This window comes from Rutidosis leptorrhynchoides, chromosome 2 (assembly GCF_046630445.1).
Source record: "Rutidosis leptorrhynchoides isolate AG116_Rl617_1_P2 chromosome 2, CSIRO_AGI_Rlap_v1, whole genome shotgun sequence".
NCBI lineage: Eukaryota > Viridiplantae > Streptophyta > Magnoliopsida > Asterales > Asteraceae > Rutidosis > Rutidosis leptorrhynchoides.
Genome location: NC_092334.1, coordinates 407,425,230 through 407,447,513, shown reverse-complemented (window position 1 = coordinate 407,447,513; position 22,284 = coordinate 407,425,230).

Sequence of the window (22,284 nt, the reverse complement as noted above, 5' to 3'; positions counted from 1 at the left end):
TTAACATTCTCATTCCGAGGATTTACTTCAGTATTACTCGGTAGCTTTCCTTGTTCCCTCTCACTCATCATGCTAGCAAGAGTACCTACGTGTTTTTCAAGATTCAAAATGGAAGCTTGTTGAGTTCTTAATGACTGATCAAACCTCTCGTTCGTTTGGGTTTGAGATGTAATGAATTGTGTTTGAGATTCAATCAGCTTTGCCATCATTTCTTCAAGATTTGGCTTTTTCTCTTCGGGTTGTTGTGGTGGTTTATACAAGCTAGGTCTTTGTTGATTGAAAGTGTTGTTTTGAGTTGGTTGGTTATTCGGACCTTGTTGGTTATACCAGTTATTTTCGGGTCCTTTTGGATTGTAAAGAATGTTTTGATTTCGATTTAAGTTTAGCCTTGGCGGTTGATAATTATTTTGATAATTATTTCCCGGCCTTTGGTTCATATAGGAAACATTCTCTCGTTGTTCCATCGTTGGTTCAATGTGACAATCTTTCAATAAGTGTGGTCCACCGCATTGCTCACAACTGATTCGTATTGCGTGAATATCTTTATTCATCTTTTCCATTCGTCTTTCGAAAGCATCTATTTTTGCGGAAACGGAATCAAAGTCAGGGCTAGAATCGGCTCTAGCCGCTTTAGATGATCGAAAGATATCTTTTTCTTGGTGCCACTCATGCGAGTGGGAGGCTGTGTTATCAATAATTTTGTAAGCTTCAGTTGCGGTTTTCTTCATAATGGATCCACCAGCGGTTATGTCGATGTCTTTTCGTGTGGCGATGTCTACGCCTTTATAGAAGATTTGTACTATTTGAAAAGTATCTAATCCGTGTTGAGGACATCCTCTCAACATCCTTCCGAATCTTGTCCACGCCTCATATAATGTTTCATTTGGATTTTGCGCGAACGTAACAATTTCTCCTTGAAGTCTCACGGCTTTGGATGCCGGAAAGAATCTTTTAAGAAATTTCTCAACTAAAACATCCCATGTGTCAATCGCCCCTTCAGGTAACGATTCTAACCAATCTTTGGCTTCTCCCTTTAAAGTCCAGGGAAACAACATGAGATAGATCTGTTCATCCTCCACTTCTCGGATTTTGAATAGTGTACAAATTCTTTTAAACGTACGAAGGTGTTCGTTTGGGTCTTCATTCGGTGCACCACTGAATTGGCATTGGTTAGTTACCATGTGTAGGATTTGTCCTTTAATTTCATAATCTGGAGCATTAACTTCTGGTTTAATAATGGCGTGACCTTGGCCAGTGCGCTTAGCTCTCATTCGATCTTCCATACTTAGAGGTTCCGTTACTTCCATAATTGAATTTGTTGAATACGAATCACTAGAGGACTCTGATTTAACGGTTTGTGGTTCAGGAGGAATAATTAGTGGTTCAGGATCTTGGAATTGTCCTTGAATATGCTCCGGGTTCTTAATTGTGAAGTCGGGTTCAAAAGATGGATTATCGAAAATTTGAGTTAGAGTTCTTGGTCGACTAGATGACGATTCTAAAGAAAAATCAACGGCGGTTATATTTGTTAAACGATGTCTTGATCGAGTTACAGGTGGTGAACGTACAAAAGGTGATGAACGTCTTGCTCGGTGCATTCACTGAATATCCTATTAGTTTTTAAAAGGAAAGAAAAATTATAATAAGTTATCCAATCAATAGACTTTTCTGATTTTGCCCACGTTTCGAATAGCCAAAAGATGCAGCAGAGGGGCAGGATTCGTTTGGTCTCAATATAATTGAGGACTGTTTGGCTCCAATAACCCGGTCCACGTACAAATCCAACTATTACTACGAACTAGAAAATTTTGATGTCTATCAATTTAACCACTTAAAATAAATTTTCGTAATTTTAAGAAATTTAGAGAAGAAGTAGAAAAAATTCTAAGTCTTAAAAACTAGAATGGCGAGAAATAAGAGAGAAAAAGATTGCGCGTCGAAAAATGTCGAAAAATAAAAAGGTCGAAAAATAGGCGTCGAAAAATAAAAATAAGAAAGTAGCGCGAAAAACGGCGTCGCAAAATTCTAAAGCACCTAAAACTTAGTCTAAAGAATAAGCACTTAAGGGATTTTACGGCAAAGCCTAAAAATTCTAGAAGTAAAAATAACTATGGCAAAACTAAACTTAATACTAAAAGTTGCGAATATAGTCTAAAAATCTAAAGGTAATAAAACTAAAAAAAACATTTTTTTTTTTTTTTTTATAGACAAAATTTAAAAAAATATATTTTTTTTTAATAATTTTTTTTTTTTTTTTTTTTTACGTTTTTGTTTTTTTTTTTTTTTTTTTTTACGTTTTTTTTTTTTTTTTTTTTTTTTTTTTTTTTTTTTTTCGTTTTTTTTTTAAAAACGATTTTTTTTTTATAAATTAATAATTTTTTTATAATTATAATTTTTTTTTAAAACTTTTTTTTTTTTTAATTCATTTACTATTCATGAATAGTAAATGAAAATAAATTAATTAATTTACTATTCACATGAAAGCGACATGATAGCAATTATTAATTATAAGTTACATAATATACCCCTGAAGTATTTAATAAATACGACTTTTTTTTTTTAAAATTTACGTAAGATTCTTAAATATTTTTATATTATTATATTTTATTTCAATATTATTATATTATTATATTCTATTTCAATATTATTATATTATTATATTTTATTTCAATATTATTATAATTAAAAATATAGCGTTTTAGCGCTCCCCGGCAGCGGCGCCAAAAACTTGATGATGTAGCGTGAGGGTACGAAATAGTATTATTTTTAATACAAAATACTACAAAATATGACACAAGTTTTATTAATTTACGGATGGGATATACCTAAACCTTGCTACAACACTATAGGCAGTGTACCTAATCGTAGAGTAGTGTAGTTTTTAGTAAGTCCGGTTCGTTCCACAGGGAGCTGGTGAAGTTAACGCTATATTATTAAGTTTATTTGTAAAAATATATATATAAATAAGTAGTAGTATTATTATAAAATGGGGGTTTTACCGTTTAATGACCGGTTTGTCGATTTTAAGCGTAAAAATAAATGACAAAAATTAAAGTGCGTAAAATAAATTGCGATAAATAAAATGACAGAAAATAAAATTGCGAGTAATAAAATGACAGTAAATAAAGATACGATGAGAAATATAATAAAAGAATTATGCTTATTTAAACTTCCGTAATCATGATGTTTGACGTGTTGATTTTAATTTATTACCATGGGTTAATTGTCCTTTGTCCTGGTTTATTTGATACGTTTATCTGGTTTTTGTCCATAATAGTCCATCGGTCATAAATATAAAGTGCGAGTATCCTCGTCAAATTACCCTTATACCCGAAGTCAAATATTCCAACTGATTAAGGATTTAAACTGTGACGCAGTTATCACTTCTGTCAACAATTACACCAGTTATCACTGTATGTAATCCACCCCTGTTTTAATTAGTTTATGAATATTAATTCATCCACTTGATCAGAATGAATAATCAATTACCCAACCCAATTGATTAATTAAATGATTATAACAGATTCCATATGAACATCACTAAATAGGACAACCATAATCATTATTAATTATTAGGATAATTAATTTGAAGATAGGTTCGACAGACTCCAATGAGTTGTCACTCAATTAGACAATACCCCCCATCTATTAATAGTCAATAGTCCAATTTCCACAAGTGTCGGTCTTTTGCCCAAACCTTAATTATGGTACAAAGCCCAATTACCCAATTTTAGTAATTAGCCCAACATCATGAGTACTTCATTTTAAATAAGCATAATAACGACTTAGCTACGAGACATTAATGTAAAAAGGTTGAACATAACTTACAATGATTAAAAATAGCGTAGCGTTACACGGACATAATTTCGACTTACACACTCAAATGATCTCTATCATAAATCTTATTATTATCATAATTTAAACTTAAAATTAAGATTATTGTTATATCTTATTACATTAACATTATGATAGAGATATAGAATATAGATATTGATAATTGATATTGATAATTGATCGAAGAAAAAAAGATCGGAGAAAAATTCTTCTCCCTAATTCATCGAACATAGATCCCTTTTATAGCGAAATATGAAAATTGAATTTTCATTTACGACCCCTGAACTATGCTCAATTAACAACTTTTTATTATTTAATATTATTCTTATTATGAATTATTTAAATATTATATTTTATTCTTGTGCATAGTTGACTCGTAATTTTTACACCGTTGCGTCGAGCGTTGAGAGTTGACTCTGGTCCCGGTTCCGGATTTTCGAACGTCCTTGCGTACAATTTTATATTTTGTACTTTGCGTTTTGTAACTTGTACTCTTGTCATTTTTAGACGTTCCTCATCAATAATTTGAACCTTTTTAATTGTATCTTGTACATTTGAGCTTTTTGGACGTTTTGGTCTTTCAAATCTTTGTTTTTGTCTTTAAATCTTCATTTTCGAGCGATTTGCGTCTTTCGTCTTCGCACTTATTTATTTAACTATTACAACTAAAAATAAGGAAATTACATTTAAAAACTTTACATATTGGAACGATATTGCTACTAAATATATGTTCATTTGGAACACTATCAACCGTGTACTGTAACTTCATGGATACAATGTCAGAAACAAATGAGAGTAATCAAACCCAATCAACTTTAGTTGGGGGCATCTTCCTCTGGTCTTCATAAAATGTTATAGACCGAGAATGAGATAGGGAGTTTAAATAGGGTTCCTAGACTTGAATCCTTAGATGAATATGTCGAATGGAAGCTTAGATTCCTTATTTCACTTAATGGTATCCATACTCGCATGTTTAACTGTCTGAAAGAGGAATACAAGTTCCCTGAGAAAACAGCTGGTGAACCAAAGACAACGTTAGAACTTACTGCTGCTGAGAGAGAGACTTAAAGTCTTGAATGCAAGACCTATAGCCATTTAACCCAGGGTCTCTCAAAAGAGGTTTTCCACCAATTTGAGACACATACAACATCGTATGGTGTCTGGAATGCTATTGAGAGTGGAGTTGAGGGCAGTGCTGAATATCGAAAGAGGAATGGTAAGGTTTTAAAGAAGGAATGGAAAAAATTTACGGCACAGTAAGATGAGTCTCTAGAAGCTGTTGTTGCTAGGTATTGTCATTTGTTAATGGATTTAAAGAGGTTTGATATCATCTTCAATAACAAGAAGATTGTGCAGTGTTTGCGTGAGGTGATCAAGCATAAAATGGTTCAAGGGGTTCGGTTCATGCAAGATCAACAAAAATGAAGGGTTTAAGGGTTTTTTGAGTTTAACTCTCCAGTCCGGAGTACCGTGAATAACCCTCATACGAGATGAGGATCTCAGAAAGGGTGGTTAAATGTAACCCACCATCATTCGGGTTAACCGGATTTGATGGCCCAATGGCGATGTTAGGATTTACGTGATGTGCGCTACCTAAAATCGCTAAATGTTTGAGGGTGCTCTGCCAGTTGCGCGGGTTAGCTCCTTTGAGATATACTTGAGAGTATTATTTATAGGTGAAGTGGAATGAATTTCCATCCGATGCCTTCATTCATTCAACTTACTCTTATTTATACTTGTTGGCTTTTGTCCTTTAGTGCCACGTAAGGGGACAAAAGAGGATATGTTGTTGCCACGTCGTATTGTCTCTGTCCTTTTATTCCAGAAAGCTGGAAAAGTGCTGCCATTATCTTAGTGATGTACCCTTTATACCCTGCTATCATTTTCTGTCTGCTCTGCGGTGTCAGGATCGTATCGTGTTGCCACGGGTGTCCTTTCTTCTTTAGTGTCACCCTGGTACCTTTTTAGCCTTATCCGTTTTCTTAAGACGGCACCATGCTCGAACTGCGCAATCATTGTTTGTGAGTTCTTTGCCAAAGCGTGACGAGATTGCACGCTAGTCAGTGTAAGATATGAGCATGCGCGATTTACGTGGGGTGACACGCGCTGATCTGATATAGCGCATGTAGATGTTCAGCTATGTGCATCATTATGAGGGTTTGCCAGTTAAGTAGGATCCGATTGTTCAACAGATACAGACTACATGTGTTATAGCGGATAATCCATTTAGTAGCTTTGTGACCAAGTTACAGGCTAAGGAGCTTGAACTAAAAGAATGATTGAAGAGACTTGAGTTAGCTCAAAACCCAACTCTTTAAAAATCACCTGCTATAGGATCTGGCAAGAAACATGCACCACCTCAAACTGCATTCACTTCTAACAGTTAGATTCTCACCTCCAGTCATGTCACTCCCGCTCCTCAGAGTATTCTTCATCATACTTATTCTAATAAGGACGTTAATTCAGAGATTCTCAAAACTGACAATATTCGTTTAAGGACGTTTAAGGGGGTAGAGGAGGACATGGAGCATACAATGACCTGTTGAGTGGTCATATTGGAAACAACCATTTGAAGGCTGAGGATTATGAGCATAATGACGAGAATGAAATGGAGAAAACGGATATCCTTTGGGCTATGGGTAGTGTGATTCGTAGAGCTAAGAGGTATTTGCAGAAAACTGGTGAGAAGACTTTGGGTGTTAACAAGAATACAAATTTCGGCTTCGACATGAACAAAGTGAGATGCCACAATTGCAACGAATTGGGACATTTCAAAAGAAATTGCAGTAAGCCAAAACAACCTGGTTTTCCCAACTCGTTTCACAATCAGAATAGAGAACCCAAGACCAAAGTTAATATCCTAATTGTAGATGAGTCTACCAAAGCCTTAACTACAACATCTATGATGAAGTGTATTGAAAAGTTTATATGCTGCAGACAACGTGTTCATATGCATTCCAATCAACACGATCAACTTGTTGTACTTTAACCACTTTGTTCAGCAAATAAATAACGAGAGATAAAATCGATTCTTGTTTTTCGTATGTTGTTGAATAGGTGGATGATTTCAAATGATTGTAGAATCGTATGTTGCTCAATAATAGTGAAAAAAGGGATGATTATGGGTAGCGAGGATTATGACAGTCTCATTGATTTTAAGGGCACTGTGCGCACATGAAAAAGATCCCTTAAACCTTAATTGTATTTATAAATTAACCTGGGTATCCGATTTGCTTTGCGAACCGACTAACTCTATGACACGTTAGGAAACAAAAAAAATTAGGCCCAACACTAACTGTCACTTTTTTCTTGTTAATTCCTAACCTGACCAAATTCGACACACTTCGCGTTTGGGCACTTTTGTTTGCATTTTGCAAATTCTTATAAAAATATTGATAAATGTATATAATTATATAGAATTAAAAAATTTTGGGTCCCTAAACTTTTTCAGGGCCCTGTGCGATCGTACATTTTGCACATGTTCGAAAACGCACTTGGCGAGACTGAAGAATACGTAAGTAGTTTTCATTTAGATTGTAACTGCATATATTAAAGAGAGAACATCAAAAATAGTTCTTGTGTTTTGTAACAAAAATCACTGCTAGTCATTGGAATTTTTTTTTAATCAAAGATAGTCTTATGGTTTGCACTTCAATCAAGAATAGCCCCTCTCACTAACGGACCTTAATTATATCCGTTAAATCCAATCATGTTCCGAACATGCGGGGTATTTTTGTAATTGAATTCAATTTAGGGTTTGTTGGATATAGGTTGTAATTTGATAATTTCGGATAAAACTTTGAATCGTGTAATCAATTTCGCAATAAAGTATTTCTAAGTTATACATATATTGCCTAAGGGTTACACGAAATATTTATTTGGGATAAGAAAAAGGCACAAATCCAATATAGGCAATCAAAATTGGAAGTCAAGAACAAAGAGTTTATGTATATTGTGAATCATCAATTTTTCATCATCTTGAAAATGAGACAAGCACTCCCTACTTATAGAGAATGAAAGGTTACACCTTTTGCTAAAAAGGTGTCCATGAATGGGCAGACCTTTTGGCTAAAAGGTAACCATGAATGGTATCAAATATCCTATAACTAGGGTTAACATGATCTTTAATCTCATTCATTATGACTTCAATCGATTTCCCTTTTCAATCCTTTTATCAAAGACAACAACAACAACAACAACAACAACAACAAAACTCAATACCACATGAGTGGTGTATGGGGGAGTAATACCACATGAGTGGTGTATGAATGAGGTGAGATGTAGACAATCATACCCCTATTCGAGAATAAAAACAATTCATTTCTCCATCTAGAGTGAAACACTCTCAAAAGTAGAGAAATTCATCCCTCTCTCTATTCGACGGATAAAGAGATTGCTTCCGAGTGGACCTCCGGCCAATAAGTAGGAAAATTTTTTCAAAAAAATAGTAAAATAAAATTAAAAATAAAAATAAAATTGAGACGTCATGAAAATGGTAGAATCAAATTTTCATGGGTTTTAAATCCTGTGTGAAATTCAATTTAGGCTCTAAACGGCAGTCAAGATGCCAATAAATCAAACGATTTACCAGATTCTTACTTTACCGTTAGAAACTCGCGAGTACTCAAGTTAATTGATTGATCATTAATTGCACATGTCAAATTTTCACAACTCACCAATGTAAACCTATAATTTGTACACCCTTAATAATATATCCTCATTATCTTATGCACACAATTATTACTATTACATTAGATGGTGAGATTATATTATAATTATAAACATTCCTTATTCAATCCACTTATAAGACCAAGAAGAAAGACCACAAGTTTATAGTGTCAATAATCTCAACATCAATCTTTTGATCCAAGATACCGCATCTATACCAAGTGTAAAATCCAACACTTTGTAGATGTATCATCTTCTTGATCAATAGTAAGCTCAGTACATTCTTAATATGCTTTAAGGATTCTCATTGTGAATTGAATCATAATCCATGGTTGGCATTTACAAGTATTAAAATACTTAAGCAACATACGCCAATGTATTTTCTAGAATTATCCTAGAATATACTTAATCTCTCCAATATATATAATATATATATTGGTCACTTGATGTCATCACATACATCATGCTACCAATTTCTAAAGCATAAATTATATTCAATACTATACCGGAATTAAATTAGTTGATTATTAAGCAACATAAAACTGAATTTCATAAAATCACACATATTAAAATTTTATTAAAACACACTCGAAGTGTTCAAGCTATAGGGTATATAAAATGTAATTTGAATGTGCTTAACAATTTTCACCAGACATTTAATAAAATCTGGTTACTTGGCCTCATAAAGGACAGTTGTTAAGAAAATGTGATCAAATTTCTACTATTACATTATTACACTAGATTTATAAGTTCATGTGTTTGTACGACAGCTTAAAAAATAAATAAATAATCAATTATAAGAACACCAATAATATTATTTTTTAATAGCTAATAGTTTTATTGATTGTCATCTTGTCCAAATTAAGACCCAATAATTTAGACATGGTGCACTCAACACATACACCAATTCAAAAATTGATATCTAAATACTACACATGTCTAAATTTACAACACCTTAACAAATACCAAATTTAAGCTCCAGTTTTGTTCAAATCTTCACATGTAGCCTCAAGAGATCAGTAGCTGCATCCTCCATCTTCACCTGTACAAAATATAAGAAGACCAACAATATGTGTTATATCATTACGGAAGACTATTACTAATGAATAATGCACACAGACTCCAAAGTCCAAACTCGCATTATCTAAAGCTATAATAGAGATACAAATAACACATTCCGTTAATATATTAATCTGATAAAAAATTTAAAAAAATATTATAATATAAAAATATTGAAAGGAACATGCATGAATTAATAGTAAATTAAAATTTAGTCGATTGACTATAAATAGTGTTAGGACTCAATAATACATAGAAAGATGTATCGATTAGTGCTAGGACTTAATTGTAAAGGGAGTGGTCTTATTGGCCTATAAATAGCCACTAACCCTCATAATTAGAGATTGATGCTCCTAACCATGTTCAAGAGAGCAAGTAGAATATTCTAGTTAGAAAGCAATAACAATTTCAGTTTTACATCTCTCTCGAACCCCAAGCTTTCTCTCTCTAGTTCTAAGCATCATTCTTCAATCAAACAACAAATCGAAGCAATAATTCAGGTAATTACACGTGGTATCAGAGCAGAACAACTACTCTCGAACGCTGCTTCTGATTCGTAGTTAAAATTCACAGATTCATGTGTTCTTAGGGTTTCAAGTCAAATTTTGTCAAATTTGAGATCATTTGCGAGTTCTAGAGCTACTTAGATCAATCTGATTAGTGATTTAGGTTCTTAAACAATCATTCAAGCCTCGGTAATCACATAATCTGATCTACAATCAACAAATCAAAAGAATCATCGAGTCAAAGTTTTCATAAAAAGTGAAACTGAAATTAGCGGCAATGATTTCTAATGTTTTTGAGTTAAATATGTGATGGTAGATAGTTTTAAAATTAGTTCGTGATTCATTCTCTTAATTTTCAGATCTTAATTTGATCGTTTGATCTATTTTCTGTCTAATTTTGGTTTTCGAAGTGTTCACGTCAAAAACTAGATCTAACTTGCAAAATCACGTTGTTTTGAGATAAAGTTGTTACTGTTTTGTGATAATTGAAGGAGTAGAAATAAATTGCAATAAGTTTTTGTTATTTTACCTTTGATTTGAGTGAATTCAATCCACCGCCGCCATCAACCGCCGTGGTTCTTCATCGAAAAATTCATAGTCGCTGGAATCTGCTTTGATGTTCATCATCTTCATCATCATGTACTCGTACGTCTGAGAATACGTATTTCATTCCACTCGTATGAATTATCATTCCACTCGTACGGATCGTTCACCACACGTATCTCGATTTGAATCACTCGTATATTGAATCACTCGTATAATATTTCATCACTCGTACGAGGTATCATCAATCGTACGCGTCATCTTCACTCGTGTATCACTCGTACGGTTGATTTAAGAAAGAACAAGGAAGGGGAAAAAACTGATTTAGATTTTAGGGTTCTTATATTTTGGGGAAGAAGGAGACGTACAGGAAGAGGAGTACAGATGAAGTCACATTTTCAGCTGTCCATTTAACTTTAGTGGGTTAAAGTCTATTTGATTCACAATTTTTACAAGCCAAATCAAGAAAAATTCTTAGCCCAATTTTTAAGTTCTAACTTGACCTAATATGAAGTCATTTAACAAGCTAGTTCAAGGCCCAAGTTCACATATTTTTTTGGCTACTTAGATTGTTACATCACCATATTCGTTTAGTTAAATGACCCACTTTAAAAGAAATTTTTTTAATTACATTTTAGTTGTTCTATATTGTGTTGGTTTAGTCCAAATTGATCAAGTTTACATTGTTTGCATTATTTTTATTATTCGTATTTGTGATATTTGTGGATTAATCTTTGATAAGTTTCTGGATTCAGTAAGTTTTAGCAAGAATGACAACCAAGGATCAATTGGCGTTAGGATCTGACACAAAACCACCAGTTTTGTTCCGTGGAAGCTATGAGGTCTGGAAGGACAGATTTGAGAACTTCATTGATTGTCATCCGCAGAGCAAGAATATCCGATTATCTTTTAAATATGGTCCAGCAAAGTTCACCAATGCAACTACGGGTCAAGAACTTTCTGAGGATCAGTTGATTCAAGATCAGAAAGAGCGCATTCATGCAGACACGTTGTCTAGATCATTAATCATGTTGGCACTTACGGATGAAACCTATTTGAACATCAACATTAATAAATGGAAAAGGTTTGTGGGATGAACTAGCGAAGGAAATGGAAGGTGCTAAGATGTCCTCTCAACAAAGGATGTCAAATGCTATGTCCGAATATGAGACGTTTAAGCAAAAACAGGAGAATTGCTTGAGGATATATATATCCGATACAATACCATTCTGAATGAGATGAGGAAAAACAACATGAAAAAGGGAAACATAGTTTCTCATGAATTTGGAAAAGGATTGGTCTCGTCATACAATGAACATACACCAAAATAAGAATCTTGAGTAACTGGATGTACATAACATTGTGGCTATCCTGAGAATGAATCAACCTGAGGTACTAGAGGTACAAGAGGAAAGAAACAAGGCAAATCCTGTGCATGCTATTCCAACACAAGCACACCCTCTAGCTCTTGTTGCCGGGAATCAACTCCACGTACATCACGAACTGAACGTTCAATGTCTCGTTCAACAAAAAGGGTAGTGATTGTTGAATCTAACTCTGATAGTTTATCTGATTCCGAATTAGATGAAATTGACAGGGAATACATGGAAGCTTTGTCTCTTTATACAAAATGTAACGACCCGACTTCTTCGACTTATATGATTACTTGTTACTTTTACGAAACTGCGTATTTGTACGTACTAAGTTAGATTAACTACTGGGATCATTAATTTTGTTAATTACTTTAGTTGATGTCTTATAACGTGTTTTTAAGTACTAGGTTACTTAACGTGATCCTTGATTTCATTTACGATCATTAGTGTCACTTATTGATTAAAACGAGCTACGAACTTGGTACACGATAAACTTTTGCCATGATTGGGATATTATGGCTACGTAAACGTAATTGCTGCTTATTAATGACAATTACTTAGTTTTATGGTTCCTTAATTATGCTTACGTGTTTACTTGGGCTTACTAGTTACCTTATTGGACTTAACATCTTATTGGACTTCTATGGCCCAACCTACTCAACTTAGTGGACCACTTAATGGGTTAATTAGCCCATGAAATTAATAATTAAGTCCATAAAGTAATGAGACAATTATCATGCATGCTTTTGTACTAATACTAGTATTATGTCTCAAACCACCCAACATTTACAACCACCACCATGTACCACCATCCAATAGCAAGCTATGGTCCCCCCTCCCCCCCCCCCTTGGTCCCTTGGCCGTCGGCCACCCCCCACACACACACCCTCACTTTATTTTTTTAAGGCTTATTACATTCTCATTCACTTCATTTCAAACACACACACTTATCCTCTCAATTTTCTCTCTACTTTCTCTCATCATTTCTTGAAGAAAACTTGAAGGTTTGGATCTTTTTCTCTTCCTTTTTTCTTCCCAAAACCGTAAATCACCATCATCATTATCTATTTTTGGATTTTGGTTTTTATAACTTCAATCCTCATGTGATATTGCATTCTTTGATCTCTTTTATGATAAAGAAGCAAGAACAAGGATCAAAGCTTTGTAGCTTTTGATTCTACATGAGCTTATTAAAACTTTTAAGATCAAGTTACTTTATGATCTTCTTTATATTCATGAAGATTCAAGTTTATGACTTGATATCTTTTTACATAAAGGATCCTTACTTGAACTTGTTTACTTTTAACTTTAAATCTATTATTATTGTTATGGAATTTGATTTGTTTGAGTTACTTGGTCAAAGATTACTTGTTAACTTTGATCTCATAAATCTTGTAACCAGAGTCTAACTTTGAAGGTTCAAGAACAAGAAAGTTTAGGCTTACTAGTTTATAACTTTCACACATGTAAGATTGATCTAAGATATATAACTTATGGTCATCTAACTTGTTAAAACAAGAATTTATTTATTTATGCTCACTTTACTTTACAAAATCTAAGTTTCATAGCTTATGGTTGTGTAAAGTGGAAAGTCTAAGTGTTTTGACTTAGGGTTTCACCAAGAACATGGGATCTAGATTTTTTAGTCTAAGATCTTTAATGACTAGTTAAGATCTAAGCTCTCTAGCTTAGGGTCTTGCTTATTTAGTTTAATTCAAAGTTTATAACTTAATAAGACTTGTAATTGTGTTGAAACTAAGAAAAGTGATGCAGCTTTGGTTCATCACCTTGCTCAAACTCTCACATGAGTTGTGTTTTGATTCTTAGTCTTGATCATTGTGTGTTGATGGTAGAACCTTGGTCATAGTGATGCAAACACATCAACGAGTTGTACACTTGAAGCTATAAGCATCAAGGATGAGAACCGTGATGAGCATCAAGCACCAAGAACTCTACCAGAGCATTGTTTACTATTTTCTGGATCTGATCAATCATCTGACCTACTGTAAAAGTTGATTTTCAGTTATTTTGGTTCGATTAGATGATATTCCGTTTAGGCTTCGTCTTAATCCGATATACGGTTTAGGATTTATAGCCTTCCGAAAGTCACTACGTGTAACGACCCGCACTTTTTCGATCATACTATACTTATAAGATTAATATTCACATAAATTAAACCTTGCCAACATGATAAGCAATCCAAATTGTCGAGACTTATATTTCCGAAAAGAGTTTTACACAACGTTTGACCGTCTAGTTTGACCGATGATATCACGAACTATACAATATATGATAATTATACGTTTGTGTATATATATGTATATATACATATTTAACATGATTAATGAATGTTTTAATATCTCATTTTGTATTAATAACAACAAGTTATATGTGTATTTTGAAACTACTAACTTAAGTTTTCAAAACGATAACTATACGTAACGTTATTTGACATAAATACTTAAGACATATAATGTTTATACATATATTGTATAAGTAATGTATTTAATCACTTTTAAAGACTTAAATACATAAAACCATATAAGTGTATTCACAAAAGATAGCTATATTTGAATCCTCATTCCATTTTTCACAAAATTTCTATACGTATATTTAGAGTATTTGTACTCGTATCATACCTAGCTTCTATACGTATTTACTATTCGTATATACACATCAAATCACCACCTAATCAGCTCCTATACTTGCCCTCATCAAGAGGGAACTTCTTTTTGACATCTAGCTTCAATAATTATACAAAAATACAAGTAGAAATTTTGTTTTTGTCCCCCCCATGATCACGCCACCACCACCTTAAATACATGCATGCATTTCAAGATTTTGATCCATTTTTACTTCAAGTCTTTAGCTAAAAACACCTACACTCTCAAGAACATTAAACACCATAAACATTCAGTAACTTACCAAGAAGATCTAGCTTCAAAAACCTTACTTAAATCACCATAAGAAAACCATACAACAACACTTCAAGAAAACCTTCCAAGAACACCAACTTACTTCCAATCTTTCATCCACTTCCATCACCCTTTTGATTCTAGCTTCTTACTTCTCTTTTACAGCAACTTCATCCAAGGAACTTGAGGTAGAATCTATGTTCATAACCTTATTCGATTCATATATATATAGCTATCATATTTTGTGGTATACAAGTTTAACAACAAGAACATAGTTTGAATGTTTTCAAACTTGTTTGCAAACTAAATAGATCCTTCTAACTTAACTTTTAAAATACTTCAAGACCTGTAATATAACTTATGTATATGCTAATTTAACAAGGTAAAACTTGGTTTTTCAAAGTATAAGTATTTTTAGAAAAAATGGTCATTAAATGATTTTGTTGTAACAAAAATGTTTAACTTCATATGTTTCACTAATGTTTCACTTATGCCGTATGATTTTGAATACAAACCAAGGTATTTACAGTTCATAGTCTTAAAGAAGAACTCGATCCAAGAAGATGGCAATTTGAATCAACGAAAACGGATTTGTAACGAAGAAACTATGACCGAAACAAAATTGGTTATCCTAGATCATTTCAACTACGGGATCAATTGGAAAAAAAGATATAAATCACATATTTCTAAGATAACATGATATTTTATATATATGTACTTATAATTCAATTTTATATGGTTCAGGATCACCCGTAAACAATACGAGAAGATTAATCATAAGATCCCATGATTGTACGCAACACGTCATTTGACAACACCGGTACCATGGGTCAAGATTAATCTCGACCAATACATATACGATGGGGTTTTATTTATTTCGTTGGGGGTTTTATTTATTTCATTGCGGGTATATTAAACATCTAAAAATGAACCATTAAAATTGAATTACTAACAACGAACTGCTAACTACGTACTAAGGAATTATTCAAAGTATTAAAAGTATAACAAGTATATATATATATAACGTTTGTTTTAAAATGAAAACATATTGATATATTATATATGGATAGGTTCGTGATATCAACCGGAAGACCGAGTCAAAATATATATATCATCAAGACAAGAGTGAGTATATAGTCCCACTTTTAAACTCTAAATATTTCGGGATGAGAATACATGTATTTTATGTTTTACGATATGGACACAAGTAACTGAAAAATATGTTCTACGTTGAGTTGTACCACTGGCATACTTCCCTGTAGCTTGGTAACTAATATTTACAGCGGTATTGTAAACGCGAATCCTGTTGATAGATCTATCGGGCCTGACAACCCCAACCGGACTGGACGACCAGTATTCAACGGTTGCACAGTACTTCGTTTTGTGACTACACTTGGTACGGTGTAGTAAGATTTTATATTAAAGGGAATATGCGACGTGAAAATGTTAAGTATGGTTACCAAGTGCTCAACCACTTAGAATATTTTTATTGAAATGTTTATATACGAAATCTTGTGGTCTATATATATATATTGCTGCGCACTAAACCTATATCTCACCAACTTTATGTTGACGTTTTTAAACATGTTTATTCTCAGGTGATAATTAAAGCTTCCGCTGCATCATGTTGGATCTAACCAGGATCTTGCGTACGCATGTTTGTGTCAAAAATAAAACTGCATATCCGAGATGTTGTATTGTAAAATATGCTAGAAACCGTGTTGTTGTCATCATTTGTAAAGTTTGTAAGTCGAAGATTATCGCTAAACGTTAATCTTCTTTTTATTGTCTTAAGCTTGTAACAAAAATAATGGTTGTGGTTTGTAATGTATAATATATGCAGTTTTTCTTTTAAAAATGTCTCATATAGAGGTCAATACCTCGCAATGAAATCATACGTTATCTAACGCGTTCTTATGGTTAAGGACGGGTTATGACATGTGGTATCAGAGCGGTGGTCTTAGCGAACCAGGTCTGCATTAGTGTGTCTAACCGAGAAGCCGTTAGGATACATTAGTAAGTCTGGACTTTGACCGGGTCTGATTTTGAAAACCATTGCTTATCACTGTTGGTTAAAAATTTATATGTAAATATTATGTAAGTACTAATGGGTTAGTGTTATGTGATAGATGTCGGGCTCAAAACTTATTATCACATTCAGCGACTCCGAATCAGAACCTTCAGATTGTGTTTCAGTCATTAACCTATCCGATGACGAAAGTAGTATCTTTGGGGAAGACTCACAAATTCCGGACGAACCAACTATAGAAAAACCGGAAAGTGAACCCGAAGAGGAAAGTGAACCCGAAGAGGAAAGTGAACCCGAAGAGGAAAGTGAACCCGAGGAAGAAATACTAGAAATCACGAAAGAAAAGTTTGATCAAGGAAAGAAACGAAAAGCTAATGAATTAGAAAATCCAAATCCCGAGTTTAATGAGAATGATGTGGCACCAATTCCCCTAAACACTACCACCCCTATTCCCGCTATTCCTATTAGTGCTTTCCCGGCATCCAGTTCCTCATCCCCACCGCCAAAGTATAGGCAGACAGCTAGGATAAGCGTTAGGCCATTCATTGGAACTAAACGTCCTAAAAACTAGACCAAACGATGCGCTGCCGTATTAAACCATGGGATCATATAATGTTTTGTATAATATTATTAGTGTGGTTTGCTTTATGTTTGATGTAAGATAAGCATATGTAAAATAGCGAAGTATGAAATGCAATAATTTTCCATGGTTAAGTATTATTTAGATCGTAGTAATTGGTTTTGTACTAAGCTATTAAGTATGAACATTAACGGGTAGGTACTACCCTAGATATAATTATAAAACGCTAATAAGAAGAAAAGGCTTTTATAATAATACCTGGTTCATATTATTAACAAGCTATAAATGTACTATAAATACACACTACATCTATAATATTCCATGTGAATAATTATTTTCTTTCATTAGGAAATGGCGCGATTGAATCGAATGACGGAACAAGAACTCGAGGAACTCATCAACCAGCGAGTGAACGACAGAATGTTATGGGTTGAGGCTGCAAGAGCTGCTGCAGTTAACCCAAATCCTCGTGTAGGATGCTCCTACAAGACGTTTCAAGCTTGCAAGCCCTCATCATTCAGTGGAACGGAAGGACCGATCGGTTTAACCCGATGGATAGAAAAGATGGAGACGGTGTTCAAAATCAGCGGTTGTGATGAAAAAGACATGACCAAGTTTGCATCGTGCACTTTACAAGATAGTGCACTCACATGGTGGAAGAATTATGTGAAGGCGGTAGGAGGAGATGTAGCTTATGATACTCCATGGGAAGAATTCAAAGCAATGATAATCACCGAGTATTGTCCAAGGAATGAGGTTATTAAGTTAGAAGATGAGTTACGAAGTTTGAAGGTGGTTGGTACTGAAATCACCAACTACAACCAGCGATTCATGGAATTAGTTTTGCTATGTCCTGAATTGGTTCCAACCGAAGAACGGAAGATTGAAATGTACAAAGCTGGTTTGCCCAAAAAGGTCAAGGCAAATGTTACAGCATCGAAACCTAAGACAATTCATGAAGCTATAACCATGGCGAACGAGCTAATGGATCAGGTCATTTTGGACAAGAAAGCATTCAATACTGAGGTGAAGGTATTGGGAAACAAGAAAAAGTGGAATGGAAGTTATGATCGAGGTAACCAACAACAACCTTATAAGAAACAAGAAACCACAAAAGGTGCGAGTAGTGGTTCAGGTTTTGGTTATAAAGGACAAAGTCCTTTATGCAACCGTTGCCACAAACATCACTTTGGTTACTGTAGTGTGTTATGCACCAAGTGTAATCGACAAGGTCATCTTGCGGAAGATTGTAAGGCTCTCGTTACAAATGGCAACAAGACTCCTGCCACCAACGCAAATAGAACTGCTTTGGCTACCATTACTTGTTTTGGTTGTGGAAAACAAGGTCACTATAAGAGCCAGTGCCCGAATCAGAATGGCGGACCTGCACGTGGAAGAGCGTTTGTTATTAATGCTAGAGAGGCACGAGAAGACCCGGAGCTTGTTACGGGTACGTTTACCATTAATAACTTATCAGCATCTATTTTATTTGATACTGGCGCCGATAGAAGTTACGTGTGTATAAACTTTTACACTAAATTGAATTGTTCATCATTACCTCTAGATGCTAAGTACTTGATTGAGTTAGCTAATGGTAAACTAATTAAAGCCGATAAAATTTGTCGTGATTGTGAAATAAATCTAGCCGGAGAAACGTTTAAAATCGACTTAATACCCGTAGAATTGGGAGGTTTTGATGTAATAGTCGGCATGGACTGGATGTCCAAAATAGGAGCGGAAGTTGTTTGTGCCAAGAAGGCAATTCGTATTCCTGGTAAGGATAAAATACCGGTGATGATTTATGGAGAGAAGGGTAATTCAAAGCTAAAACTCATTAGCTGTTTGGAAGCCAAGAAGTGTTTAGAAAAGGGATGTTACGCTATTTTAGCACATGTTAATAAAGTCGAAAAGAAAGAAAAGTGCATCAACGACGTGCCTGTGGCAAGAGATTTTCCTGAAGTTTTTCCGGAAGAATTGCCGGGATTACCTCCATTTAGATCGGTAGAATTTCAAATAGATTTAGTACCAGGAGCTGCACCAGTGGCTCGTGCTCCATATAGACTTGCACCGTCCGAGTTAAAAGAACTTCAAAGTCAGTTAAAAGAATTACTGGACCGTGGATTCATACGACCGAGTACTTCACCGTGGGGAGCTCCAATTTTGTTTGTTAAGAAGAAAGATGGATCTTTTAGGATGTGTATAGACTATCGTGAATTAAATAAGTTAACTATCAAGAATCGGTATCCACTACCGAGAATTGATGACTTATTTGATCAATTGCAAGGATCATGTGTTTATTCGAAAATCGACTTAAGATCGGGCTATCATCAACTACGCGTCAAAGAAGAGGATATTCCGAAAACTGCTTTTCGGACACGTTATGGTCATTACGAATTTTTGGTTATGCCGTTTGGATTGACGAATGCGCCAGCTGTATTCATGGACCTCATGAATCGAGTTTGTAGTCCGTATTTAGATAAGTTTGTTATCGTTTTCATTGATGATATTCTTATCTATTCCAAGAGTGAGCAAGAGCATGAAGAGCATTTAAGGTTGATACTGGAGTTGTTGAGAAAAGAACAACTTTATGCTAAATTTTCTAAGTGTGCTTTCTGGTTGAAAGAAGTGCAATTTCTTGGTCACGTTGTTAATAGCGAAGGAATTCAGGTTGATCCAGCAAAAACTGAAGCTATTGAAAAATGGGAGACTCCTAAGACACCAACACAGATACGCCAATTTTTGGGTTTAGCCGGTTATTATAGAAGGTTTATTCAAGATTTTTCCCGAATAGCTAAGCCGTTGACAGCGTTAACGCAAAAAGGGAAGAAATATGAATGGACTTCTGAGCAGGAGAGTGCATTTCAATTACTGAAAAAGAAGTTGACTACGGCGCCTATTTTATCGTTACCAGAAGGGAACGATGATTTTGAAATATATTGTGACGCTTCGCGACAAGGTTTTGGTTGTGTTCTTATGCAACGGAAGAAAGTTATTGCATTTGCATCCCGACAATTGAAGATTCACGAGCGAAATTATACGACGCATGATCTAGAATTGGGAGCAGTCGTGTTTGCATTGAAGATGTGGAGACACTACTTGTATGGGGTTAAATTCACTGTGTTTACTGATCATAAAAGCCTTCAACATATTTTTGATCAGAAACAATTGAACATGAGGCAACGTAGGTGGGTCGAGTTAATAAACGACTATGATTGTGAAATTCGTTATCATCCCGGGAAGGCGAATGTGGTGGCTGATGCTTTAAGCAGAAAAGAACGAGAACCAATTCGAGTTCGAGCAATGAACATAAAAATTCGTATGAATCTCAACTCACAAATCAAAGAAGTTCAACGAGAAGCACTCAATGAAGAAAACATAAAGAATGAAATAATGAAAAAGTACGAGAAACAACTTGTTGTACGGGAAGATGGAATTCGGTATTTTGCAAATCGTATTTGGGTACCGAAGTTGGGTGGATTAAGGAAGTTGATATTGAACGAGGCACATAAGACAAGATACTCGATACATCCTGGAGTTGGAAAGATGTATCAAGATCTTAAGACACGTTATTGGTGGCCTAATTTAAAGACCGACGTTGCAACATATGTTGGGGAGTGTTTAACTTGTTCTAAAGTCAAAGCAGAACATCAAAAGCCGTCAGGGTTACTTCAACAACCAGAAATCCCAGAATGGAAATGGGATGGTATTACCATGGATTTCATCACAAAGTTACCAAAGACTGCCTGGGGATACGACACCATTTGGGTGATTGTTGATCGTCTCACCAAGTCTGCACATTTCTTGCCTATAAAGGAAACAGATAGAATGGAGAAACTATTACGATTGTATATAAAGGAAGTTGTTTCAAGGCATGGAATACCTATTTCCATTATATCCGATCGTGATAGTAGATTTACCTCAAAGTTTTGGCAATCACTACAGGAGGCACTAGGAACTCGGTTGGATATGAGTACCGCATATCATCCACAAACCGATGGACAGAGTGAAAGAACGATTCAGACTCTCGAAGACATGCTCAGGGCATGTGTGATCGATTTTGGAAACGGATGGGATAAATATCTACCGTTAGCAGAATTCTCGTATAATAATAGTTATCATGCGAGCATTGGAGCTGCGCCATTCGAAGCATTGTACGGAAGGAAGTGTAGATCTCCTATCTGTTGGAATGAAGTAGGAGATCGACATTTAACTGGTCCCGAGATCATACATGAAACGACTGAGAAGATAGTGCAAATCAAGGAGAGATTGAAAACAGCCCGCAGTCGCCAAAAGAGCTACGCCGATGTCCGAAGGAAACCATTAGAGTTTCAGGTCGGGGACATGGTTATGCTAAAGGTGTCACCTTGGAAAGGTGTGATACGTTTTGGAAAAAGGGGTAAACTAAACCCAAGGTACGTAGGCCCGTTTAAGATCATCGAACGCATTGGACCGGTAGCTTATCGGCTCGAGTTACCGCAACAACTCGCCGGAGTACATAATACCTTTCACGTCTCAAACCTTAAGAAGTGTCTTGCAAAGGAAGACCTTACCATTCCTCTTGAAGAAATCCATGTCGATGAGAAACTACAATTCGTCGAAGAACCAATCGAAATCATGGACCGTGAAGTTAAACAGCTCAAACAGAGCAATATACCGATTGTCAAGGTTCGTTGGAATGCTCGAAGAGGTCCCGAGTTTACGTGGGAACGAGAGGATCAAATGAAACAAAAGTATCCACACTTGTTTCTCGATGACGCAAAATAGGTACAATTTTAAA